Genomic DNA, 13,106 nt, shown 5'->3' with positions numbered 1-13,106 from the left:
TCTCAGGAAATTGAGAAGCTTTTTAAAAGAGTTTCAAGAAACATCTTAGTTACCAAGCCAGGGGTGGGATTCTACAGGTTTGCACCTATTTGCTAGAACCGGTTGTTCACATTCTAAGCAGTTCGGAGAACCGGTTGTTAAAAAAAATTACTGGCTTAATCCTGTAAGGAAGTCAGGAAGGAAACATTCTGGTGTTGCTTACAGAAACTGCCTCTCCATTAACCCTTATTACATTCTTGGCAGGACTAGACTTCCTGTCTCTGAAACTTCTCTGGAGTTTTTTTTTTTTCCTCCTTTGCTGGTACTTTGCTTGTGTGGAGTGACCATTCAAAGTTACAATGGCACTGAAAAAAGTGACTTATGACCAATTTTCACACTTACGACTGTTGCAGCATCCCCACAGTCATGAGAGGCCAGGCGAGGAGATGCGTGCCTCAATGTGAGTGATGTTGAGTTGGCCACACCCAGCCAGTCACATGACCACCAACCCATGCCCACCAACTAAGCCACACCCACAGAACTGGTTGTTAAAAAATTTGAATCCCACCCCTGTACCAAGCCAATACCATCCTAAAGTAAGAAACAGAACTATTGTTGTTAAAATCATATGGGCATTAGAGTGAGAGACATGTGCTTTCCAAAAATTATTAGTTTAAAAAAATGAAACAATCAGCAACCTGATGTGGAGAACAAGAGCAGTCAGATTGATGAAAGCAGTGTCCTAACCCTAACACAAATACTGAAAGCAGTATTTACTACATGTATTATGTGTTATGTATTATGGCTTTGCGTACACAGACACACAGACACACACACACACACACACACACACACACAGAGAGAGAGAGAGAGAGAGAGAGAGAGAGAGAGACATAAATGGCAAAAAAAAAATAGAACATGTAGATGAAAGTGTGTAGCTCGCTGCAATGTTCTCTGAACCTGTGGAAATGGAGGGACAATTTTAAGACACAAAAACACTGGTACAGAGTAGAAAGTAGTAATATTTAGTCTGCTGTAAGAAATAAACACTTATTGAGAGAAGTAAAAATGATTGGAACAATGTGTTCTATCTTGTTGCACAGATGCAAGAACTGAGTATTCAATGGAATTTTAAAAGTAGAACAGAACAGAACAGAATAGAATAGAATAGAATAGAATAGAATAGAATAGAATAGAATAGAATAGAATAGAATAACAGAGTTGGAAGAGACCTTGGAATTCTTCTAATCCAATCCCCTGCTTAGGCAGAAAACCCTATACCATTTAAAAAAAAGGTTGTCCAATCTCTTCTTAAAAACTTCCAGTGTTGGAGCATTTACAACTTCTGGAGGAAAGTTGCTCCACTGATTAATTGTTCTGTCAGAAATTTCTCCTTAGTTCTAGGTTGCTTCTCTCCTTGATTAGTTTCCATCCACTGCTTTTTGTCCTGCCCTCAGATGCTTTGGAGAATAGCTTGATTCCCTCTTCTTTGTGGCAGCCCCTGAGATATTGGAACACTGTTATCATGTAACCCTTTTCATTAAACTAGATACCCAATTACAGAAACCGTTCTTCATATGTTTTAGCCTCCAGTCTTGTAATCAACTTTGTTGCTGTTCTCTGCACTGTTTCTAGAGTCTCAACATCTTTTTTACATCGTGGCGACCATAACTGGATACATTATTCCAAGCGTGGCCTCACTAAGGCATTATAAAGTGGTATTAACATTTCACTTGATCTTGATTCTATCCCTTTATGCAGCCTAGAACTGTGTTGGCTTTTTTAGCAGCTGCAGCACACTGCTGGCTCATATTTAAATGATTGTCTACTATGAGTCCAAGATCCCTCTCACAGTTACTACTATTGAGTGAGGTACCACATACACTGTACCTGTGCATTTTGTTTTTCTTGCCTAAAAGTAGAACCTTACTTTTTTCACTACTGAATTTCATTTTGTTAGATAGTGCCCAATGTTCAACTCTGTCAAAATCTTTCTGTATCTTAAGCCTATCTTCAGGTCAAATGAGAAATGTTTAAGAAGTATGTCTGGAATAAAAGTGAATGAATACCGTAAAAGGGGAGTCATGGTCATTGTAGTCCACAAGCATGTTCAATTTTCACAAAAAGCAGGAAGGGAAAGGGTTAGCCAGGATACGTTTTCTGACTGACTGATTAAATTTGTGAGTTATATAAGCTCACGATAAAATTATAAAATCTTCTGGTCAGAAAACTAATGGCCACCAGACTCCTAAGTTTTTGAGAATCAATATATAAAAATGAATGGTCAGTATAGTGTCATAGGTATCAGCACAGATGGGGAGAGAAGTTGGCAAAGGCATTATCTGTCCAATGCAAATTTCCTAACCTGAATACTTGCCTTAAGGGGTGTGATGGCTCAGTGGTTAAAGATGCTGACTTTGTCAACTAGAATGCTGACAGCCTGGGTTTGAAACAGGGTGAACCTGCTTCAGCTCCTGCCCACCTAGCAATTTGAAAGAATGAAAATGTGAATAGATAAATAGGTACCATTTCAGTAGGAAGATGATAGCATTCCGTGCACTTTTGACAAACAGCCATGCTGGCCACATGACCATGGAAATGTCTTTGGACAATGCTGGCTCCCTTGACTAAGAAATGGAGCCCACTATTCCATCTTGTTTGAAGGATTCGCTGCCAAAGAAGTTCCCTGTCAATAACCTCAACGATTACAAACCAGTGGCACTCACTCCTATCATCATGAAGTGCTTTGAGAAATTGGTCTGACGGCACATCATTTCTGGTCTTCCACATACATTTGATAAACACCAGTTTACATACAGAAAAAATAGATCTACAGAGGACGCTATAGCCATCACTCTTCCACTGCTCTGACTCATTTAGAACAGCGGGAGGGCTATGTGAGGATGCTTTTTGTGGATTTTAGTTCTGCGTTTAACACAATTCTTCCACATAGACTAGTGTCTTGGACTTTATAATTCAATCTGCTTTTGGATTATGGATTTTCTGTCTGGCCGCTTGCAGAGGGTCAGATTAGGTATTAATACCTCTTCAGCCCTTATTCTTAACACTGGTACATCACAGGGTTGTGTGTTGAGTTCCTTATTCTATACTCTTTATGTGCATGACTGCATTCCTACTCATGCCAGTAATACTATTGCTAAATTTGCAGATGATACAATAGTGGTGGGACTCATCTCTGGGGGGGATGAGTCTGCCTACTGAGATGAGGTGGACAGGTTACTTTCATGGTATGGAGACAATAACTTGGTCCTCAACACCAATAAGACCAAGGAGCTTATAGTGGATTATAGAAGGAAGAGATCAGACATCCAGCCCTTGCTTATCAATGGAGACTGAGTGGAGCAAGTGGCCAGTTTTAAGTTACTGGGTGTTACCATAAAAAAGGACATGACCTGGAGTGCTCACATTGCAGCACTGGTCAAAAGGGCCCAGCAGAAATTATACTGCCTGAAACTTCTCAGAAAACAACAACTGAATGAAAAACTGCTGGTGACCTTCTACTGCTGCACTATAGAGAGCATTTTAACTTACTGCATCTCTGTATGGTTTGCCAATTGCACAGTGGCAGATAGGAAGCACTCCAGAGGGTTAACGTCATTGCCCAGAAGATCACTGGTTGCCCTCTCCCCTCTTTGGAAGAGCTTTATAGCTCCCGCTGCCTTAAGAAAGTTCGAAACATTCTCAAAGATCCATCTCATCCTGGGCACCCTTTTTTTTTAACTATTACCATCTGCCAGATGGTACAGAATAATAAAAACAAGGATAAATAGGCTAAAAAACAGCTTCTATTCCAGGGCAGTAGCTCTTTTGAATTCTGCTGTATAGTGCAGTATTGGTGCGGGGTCGAGTGTTTTTGGTTCAACATGTGGAGGGTGAAAGATGTGTGTTTGTGTTTATTTCATGCTCATGGTCATGATGTGCACTGAAAATGGTGTTTTGATTTCGTTGTACGAGGTGCAATGACAATAAAGTAAACTAAGTGGAGATAAACACAGCACCCTAGAGGTGGACATGACTGGAAACGTGAAACCAGAAGGAACTGATGGGCTCATCAAAAAGGCTGAAAAACAAATATAATGTATGGAAGCAAGACTAGTTTGCAAGGGCAGAAAGATACTGAGAAATCTAGTGAATAAACTTGGGAGATACAGTTTTGTGCCGTGGTTAAGGCACCAGACTAGAAACTATGAGATTGTGAGTTGTAGTCCTGCCTTAAGCACAAAGCAGATGGATGACAGATTACAGATTAACCAAATTGGAAGAGACCTTGTAGGTCATCTAGTCCAACCTCCTGCCCAAATAAGAGACCTTACACCATTTCTCACAAATGGCAGTCTGACTTCTTGAAAGCACAACTTCCGAAGGCAAGCTGTTCCTTTGGTTGATTGTTCTCATTGTCAGAAAATTTATCTTTATTTCCAGGTTGAATCTCTCCTTATTCAGTTTCCATCCATTGTTCCTTGTCTGGCCTTTGAGTGCCTTGGAAAATAGCTTGACCCCCTCGTCTCTGTGGCAGTCCCTCAAATATTGGAAGACTGGTCCTTCTCTTCACTGGACTAGCCATGCCCAGTTCCTGTAACTGTTCTTCATATGTTTCAGTCTCCAGTCCCCTAATCATCCTGGTTACTTTTCTCTGCATTTTTTCTAGAGTCTCAACTTCTTTTTATAGTGTGGTGACCAAAACTGGATGACCTTAGGCAGTCACTGTCTTTCAGCCTAAGAAAGAAGGCAATAGCAAACTACTTCTGAAATCTTGCCAGGAAAACTTCAGGGAATTGTCCAGGTAATTGCCAAAGATCAACATTGACTCAAAGACACCAATAATAAATAAATAGTGAACAGATTTAGTGTTGAATTTAGTCTTATTCATGCCTATAATTTTCCTTCCTTCCTTCCTTCCTTCCTTCCTTCCTTCCTTCCTTCCTTCCTTCCTTCCTTCCTTCCTTCCTTCCTTCCTTCCTTCCTTCCTTCCTTCCTTCCTTCCTTCCTTCCTTCCTTCCTTCCATCTTTCCTGTGCTTTGTGTAATGCTGCTTATCCCAAAAGAGAATTGCATTTCTTGGTGTTTATGTAGCATTCTTTATTGACTTTGAGCAGGGTAATTTTGGTCTCAAGCAAGACTCTGCTCAGCTAACTCCATCACCAGCAACAGTTCCCTTCTGAAAGAACAAAACAGCTCACTGCTGAACTATCTAGTAATAAGACATAAAAGCACTGACGAATGTTTTGGCAGAAAACACAAGCAGGGAAAATTGAACATAGCTTTCCCTTCTGAATGTAACCTACCTCTCTTTTGTACCATTGAGATCCTTCCAGTCATTTCCTTTCCATTCTGAACTATTATTCTTTGCTATGCAAACTTCTATAAAAAGACTATGAAATTCTTGAAGAGGAATGTATACATAGGTTAGTGCTCTGGTTTCCTTTTCTTTTTTCTTTTGAAAAACAAATATCAGGAGGCGGATGGAAAAAAGCTAGTAATTACTGTTGCTTTTACTATTGCTTTACTAAAAATCTGTCATACTTTGTGAAATAAAAGACTGTCCATTTGAGCTTTTAACAAATGGTTTGTCATTAGCATCCCCTGAAAATACAATTATTGATTCATCAAGTAGCTAATCTTCTCTGCATTGAAGAAAGCACATTTTTGCCCTGATCTGATTGCCATCATGAATGGCATCACATTGCAAACAAATGTGAATCATTGTGTACTTGAAAATCTTTTATCACTGAATGAGTATCTGCCTTATCTTTTTGTTATAAGCTTCAGAGAGGGATTTAAATTATGGAGAGGATAAGATCTTCCAGGCCTTTGTTGTACTCTGAAGTGGAACCGACATGTTTGGATGCAAAATATGTCCCGATCAGGTTCAGAACTGATTGTTTCCCAGTGGGTTCTCAGGTCCAGGTTATACACTTTACCCTATTCCTTATAGGGAATAACTTTATGTAGTACGGTATAACTTTACCAAAGTTATACTCTTCTCTATTCCTATGACAGTGGATATTGGAGATTGGGTTCTCTTATAGCTCACACATCCAGATTTAAAAGAGAGCTTTGATCCAGCATAGAGACAGTGTGTTCACACATCTCCCATTCCATGTTGTGAGAACTTGGATATTTGAAAAAGATTCCTTCTCTTATCCTTGAATTTAGCTTGTCTAATTTGATGTGAGGGTGGAGGATTCTTATTGAATTTTTGTTGCACAGAAAGTTTCCAAGAAAGCTATACAGAAATAAGCTAATCTACTCCAAAGGCCATATGAAAAGCTTTGTAAATGACCCAATCAGTCTATGTCATTTGGGGAACAGTAAAGTCTGAATTAATTCCTGGACCAGAAACTCCACGCTCCCATTATTTGCAAAACAAAATCCTATTAATCTAGATCAACATTTAGATTTAGAGCTATAACATTAAGAACAATGTGAAATTTGCAGGAATGCTTGTCAAATATAAGGAAAGGAGGTGTGGCATTTTCATAGAAATATATTTATTACAGAGTGAATAAATTAATTAGAAATGACTACTAGGAGCTGAGGACTTGAAAAGTACAAAAAGATTAACTCACTTCCCTCTTTAATAAAATGAAAATAGAAGTTTATACAAATCACAAACATCAACACACACCCAAGATGCAAGAGATAATTTAAAATTAATGGGATGCAGCAAATAATTTTTCTCCATCCCTCTCAAGAAGCTGATGGTGGCTTTGCAAGAGTATGATTTGGGGACAGAGCTGTTAATCAATGGATCACCTTCCTTTTTCTTGTCTTGTTTTTATATAAATAAGGTTTCATTATTTCTGATGGACAAGCACTTTTAACCTGGAAAAGAGAGACTAGGCCCTCTTGGGTGAATAAAAATATATATTACATGTCAATCAAATATCTTTTGGATTCTGGCTTTGTTCACATCTGAAGCATCGTTCTAAATTCTACTTATGAAATAAAGACTCAGAATAGTTAGAAAAACAACTCTGGGTGGTTCAGCCTTCTTAAGATTGAGGTAAAGGTAAAGGTTCCCCTTGCACATATGTGCTAGTCATTTCCAGCTCTAGGGGGCGATGCTCATCTCTGTTACAAAGCCGAAGAGCCAGCACTGTCCGAAGACGTCTCTGTGGTCATGTGGCCGGCATGAGTAAATGCCAAAGGCACATGGAACACTGTTACCTATACTATAATAGACATGGATTGGTGACATGAGAACTTCCTCAGGCTTTTGGATCAAATGGATCAACAAGTTCTGTTCTTATTGTGGGGTCCTTGTGTTCTCTGAGATTGATGCAGATGTTTCACTACCAAACTAGGTAACATCACCAGTGCTAGAAGAGAATAGTGTTTGGTTCTTATTTTTATATAATTGTGGCTTGCCCTGTCAGTGTTCGTGGGAAGCGTTCATTTTTGAGGTGGAGAATTTTGGGGTGGGGTGTGAATAAGGTATTGTTTATCTTGGGCACCAGAAACTATGGTGAGCTTTTCTTTGTTTTAATCCTTGTAAACTGCCCAGAATCGCTGGTGTGAGATATTTATATCATTCAATCAAGCAATCAAAATAATTTATTATACTGATAAAAGGAATAGTAGCAGCTATCAAAGCAATCAACAAATGCAGTCCATCCCACTTTCACTAAAGAGGGAAGCTTCTTTCCTTCTATCTCAAAAACCCCCAAGAAACAGACAAAAAATTCTTCTTGTAAATTGCCCATATATTGATATAACATTTGAAAGAAGAATAACTCTGGAATTCTTGTGCTATAAATCTAACCTTCTGCAAAACTCTTCACTGAGCATTTTAGCTCAAGTGGGGTGATGAAACTGTGTTTTGCTCATGGAATTAGCTCATTGTCCCTCTCGAGCTTTCATATTAATGAAAGAGGTTAGGTTATAAGCCAGTTGCTGGTGACCTTGGCCTCAAATTGTTGTTAGTTAATTCCAGTTATTTTTATGTATGTAATAAGGCCAGGATCCTTTGTTATTTGATTAGAGAGGAGAAAATAGGCTTGGCTAAGAAAGGATAGTGTGTTGCCCTATTTGAGATCTATCCTCCAAGATGTAGCATTTTTGAGCACCTGTGATTCCAGAAGAGGAAATAAATATTCATGAGATCTTGGCTGTTATCAGGCACCCTGCTCTGTAGGCAACTAAGTGAATGGTTTATCTAAAGCTATGCTCCAAGGATAGGAAAATGACCCATTAGCGTGCTTCCCACCCAGTTTTACAACTACATAACTTACTGGATCTCACAGCAGTTGTTGCTGCATTTCCTTAGTTTGATGGTCCTGTAGACTTCAGTCTCCATGCTTTGGTGTGGGAATCTGGAATCATTCAGGATAAATAGCCTCCATGGCAACCACAGCTTTCCCCCAACTGAGACCCAGACGGAGTCCTACTCATATAGGGAAGACACACTTGATCTAGTTTTCATCTCAGAGCAGATGAGATGTGATATGGAAATGGTGGTGGAGCCTATGATTTATTGCCATTATTGTTCATAGAAAAGTTTCCATCAGGAAGGTAGACATTTCTATCATATCCCTGTGGATCTCTGAATCTTTGTGGCAATGAAAATGTTGGATGAAATTTCCCATAAGCATCTTCTGGGAATCAAAGCAGCCCTTAGAAGATAATATATATGGATCAGGATTAAACTGTGGGGTCCTTGGTGCTTGTTGGTTTTCTTGAAGATATTTCATTACCCTAAATGCAGTGATGTTTGATAATGAAACATCTGCAAGAAAGCCAAGCTCAGGGAGCACCAAGGATCCACAAAGGGGCCCTGCATAGACTAAATTGCAGTGATAAAACTGACAGATAACAAAAGACTGAGTCACTGCTTTCATTTCATTTCAGTTCAGAAATGGGTCTAACTCACAGTCTCATTGGATTGTTCCAGTAGGAGCTGTAAATCCAGGCAAATAGCTGGATTACACACTAGCACTTTCTAGGGAATCCAAACTCATCAAGAGCAATAAGTGGAAATTCCCTGAAACCAGAAGGCTTCTATTCCAATGGTAATTCCATCTTGCTAGAATTCAGCAGCAGTTTCTTTTGTCTCAACTAGTTGAACACAGCCTCCAAGTACCACATCTACTAATCTTTGATTTGGCTTGGCATCAAGATGTAAAGTTGGGTATCATCAAAATATTGCCCTCTGATCCTAGATTAGAGGATGACCACTCCCTGCAATTTCATGCAAATATTGAATAAGACTAGGGTGGGGAAGAAGAAGAAAATTGAACTCCACAGCTTGAGCTTTCATCTCCAAGTTATCCTGATTGGAACTATCCTATTAGGAAGGAAGAGAACCCATGCAAAACAGGGTCTCCGAATCCCAACCTTTACCAGTTACAATAGTGAGATGAGCAGCGATGTACAAGGTTTAAATAAATAAATTTATAAAATGAATTTAGTAGGCTTCCCAACTCATAATGACTCTGAATGGCATAGATATTAAAAGCTATACAATACAAAAGAAGACAATAACCCAGAGAATGACATGAAACACAGTAATAATATTTCCAGAATAATATTTTCACACATTTCTTAACTAGCGCCTGGAGGAAAAGCTAAATTTTTAAGACCAGTTCAAGAGATAAAAGAGTTTAAGGGATGGCAGAATTGAATCCTCTGGGAAGATAGTGTTTCAAAGGGCAAGTATTGTGCCATCAAATAACAATGTCTTAAAGATAGAACCTGAAGCATGCTCGCTCTGTCAAATCTTACTAGAAGGGCAAACGTAATGGAAGAAATTCAATCCTTCAGATAGCCAGCCCTGTTGTCCTGAAGGATTTTATAGAATACCATTAGAATCTTGAATTGCACTATGATCACTGGTAATCAGTGTAGCTTGTGCAACAATGCATGGGCATATTAAGGTGTGCTTATAACAGGTAAATTGCCAAATGACAGCTTCTTCAACTCCCAGACAGATTGCAACCCCTCCCTTGCCAACTTTTGGTGTGCAGACAGCCTCAGAGTTCAACCCCAAAAGCAATCTGCTGGCTTACAGCTGTATTGAAGGGTCCAGAAGGGAAGTTCTTTAACACACCCTGACCAGGTGGATCATAAAAACTGATGGGATACCAATCCCTTCAGTTAGAAGGCAGAAGAGCAACACTCCAGGGAGAAATCCTTTTGGAGATCTCTCTGCATGCACGTGTTCGCCATGTTCCCAGGAAATGAAGGACAGCTCCTTTCAATGCTGTCATAACTTTGAACAGTCATTAAATAATGGTCATAAGTTGAGGACTCCTTGTAATCCTCAGTTATTCTAATTAGACCACCCTACTGCTGAGGGTAATTACTCTCAATGTACTATTCAAAATAAGGTCATTTTCTGTTAAGAGTGGGGTTTGGTTTTGTGATTGGAATCCACTAGAATAGAAATTGAGAGCAAAACCCATTCTGTGCTAATATTGATGATGTTACCTAGTTTGGGTAATGAAATGTCTGCAAAACAACAACAACAACAACAACAACAACAACAACAACAACAAAGCTCAGAAAAAACCAAGGACTCCTCACTTCAACCTTCAGCTGCAAATATTGTCCTTTATCAGATTGGAATCCCATAATCTGTCTATGGAGATCCTCCATCATCCAGGTCATGGTTGTCCCAAAGATACTTTTCAAAAGGCAATTGGACTTTGTTTTTGCTTGAAGACATTTTGCTTCACATCCAAGAAACTTCTTCACTTCAAAAGCTTATATGAGAAGTGAAACATTTTCAAGCAAACTTCACTTCAAAAGTTCATATGAGAAGTGAAACATTTTCAAGCAAAAACCAAGAAAGTCCAATTGCCTCTTGAAAAAGCACCTTTGGGAATCCCATAGCCTACATACCAGAAATAAGTCAGGTAGTTGCTGAATTCAGACAAATTTGTGAGGATCAGAAATTCAGAGCTGACTTTTGACTGATGCTTTTAATTTCTTGTCCAGTTCAAGCACCATAGCAAGTCTGTTTACACACCAAGGAAAGAACTGAGGAACATATCATTGCAGATATAGCTGCTTTTCAGCTCAGGAGCCAGGATGGAATTTTGTAAGCTGGTTCCCCAAATCACATATGCAGTAATGGAACAACTTTAAATTTTGGATTTAAGATTCTTATAAGCCTTCAGACAGCCATCTGTGCATTGGAGGAATAATTATATTCCCACAGTAGAAGAATGAATTGTGAAAATGACAGAATTTGTAGAAATGGCAAAACTGACCAAACTGGTCAAAGAACAAACAGCAATAACAAAGACTGGAAACTTTAATATGGATTTTTTTTACAAAAAAAGAAGAAATAAACCTGAATTGATGGTTTATGGATCTAAAGATTAAGATGAAAATTAAATGAGGGGTTGAGGGGATTTCCCAAAAATGTAAGAGTGGAGAGAGATAATAGGATTGTAATTATGAATGGAAAAGATCATAAGTAATTTGAAATTGCATATTTTAGGGATTACTGGATAAAGACATGGTGCTCCAAACAGCTGCGCCTCACAAGGATACCACAAGGTAGCTCTCCAGTGGGTTTATAATTCTAGGAGACAAGGAAATATTCATCTTGCTTAAACCGCGGTTGGCCCTTTTAAAAGGACACTATGTTCATGTACTTCCTTTTCTAATCACTTTAGGAAAGGACTTGTTATTGTTTTCAGCTATTAGAAACTTTTGGATCAACAAGTATTATATAATATTTATGTATTACCCATCACAAGAGTGACATTTCAATTGACTTAAAGCTTGCACATGTACAGAAATATATTTTAAAAACCCAACAACATGACATAGACTGAGGATCCTTTCACTTTCCTCCATGGCCTCCAGCTTCTTCCTTGTCTCAGATCATTAGCTGCATCACAAGAGATCATGAAGTCAGGCAAGAAAGCAAGAACTTCAATTCAATATGTAAAATTTACAGCACAGTTATATACACATATCTGTGCAGTGGGGCTATGACTGCAGCCAACTCGCCATGGCCAACTCACTGTGAGAAAACTCACTGCAGGACAAGAATTACCCTAATATCAAAGAAATGGTAGAATGGAATCATTAAAGAAAGGATGCAAAAAGTGAAATGTGAATGACAAAAATTAAACTATTTTTTAAAATTTATTTTAAATAATTACATTGAATTGTTAAATTGTCCTGTGGTGAGTTATCCCATGGTGAGTTGGTTATGGCGAGTTATCCCATGGTGAGTTGAGTTATCCCATTCCATGTGGAACTTCTGTTTGCCCTATGCTTTAAGTGATTATCATGAAATGGATATTCTTTCGGAATCTCCTTTCCATTTCATTTAGCCTGTGTTTTTCTCTGTTCCCTCATCTTTTTCTCTATTCCTTTTTGGTGCCAAAAGAAATTTAGAAGAAAAAAATTATTCCTATAATATGGGGATAAATATGAGTTTGGGAGGTGGGGAGGATGATAAATCAGATCTTACCGGACTGTTTTGTTAATAGCTTTCCTTTTCAGTCGGTCAATGTGCCATTGACACGCACCTTAGAAGAGCAAACAGCACAAAAGCATTTGGTCTTGAGCCTTTAAGGTGGCCAACAGCAGGGTTGTACTGCTGATTATCTCTTTCATTTTGAACAGTTTTATATGCTAATTTTGGGGAAGGAGAAGAAGGTAGAGATTTAGGCAAATTAAGATTCCTGGCACACACAGAAATGGAAAAGCAGGTTGGAGAAGTTCTATCCTCATTTTTGTACTTTGGGTTTTCATGAGACATATGAACTAACTATTCTTTTTGTTTGTTTGTTTCCCTGGACAATCTAGTATTCAAGGTAGGGTGTATTCACTGATCCATCTGCCCTTTGAAGCTTTTTGGATTCTAAAACAGGCTTGCTGACAATCTACTTGATAAGTAGGTGGAATCGACAATCTGAATGAAAAAGAACAAATGCATGTTTAACTATCTTTTCCATTGGTGACAAGGAGTCTGGAAGCAAAAGCATGATGTGTCTCCTCAAAGTTCAGGACAATCTATCAGCCCAGCTTGTTGGCTTTATCTCCATGCAATTCACTACACCAAAAATGGAGGGAATTTGCCCGGACAGTAAAGGGTGGTACACAAGATTTACTAAGAAAACACTTTGCTCTGAGTTTCCTAAC

Source organism: Notechis scutatus, chromosome 1, assembly GCF_049901735.1.
Source record: "Notechis scutatus isolate UNSWTSFEM ecotype Mainland chromosome 1, rNotScu1.2, whole genome shotgun sequence".
Lineage (NCBI taxonomy): Eukaryota > Metazoa > Chordata > Lepidosauria > Squamata > Elapidae > Notechis > Notechis scutatus.
The sequence above is the reverse complement of the archived record's forward strand: the minus strand, read 5'-3'. Positions refer to the sequence as shown.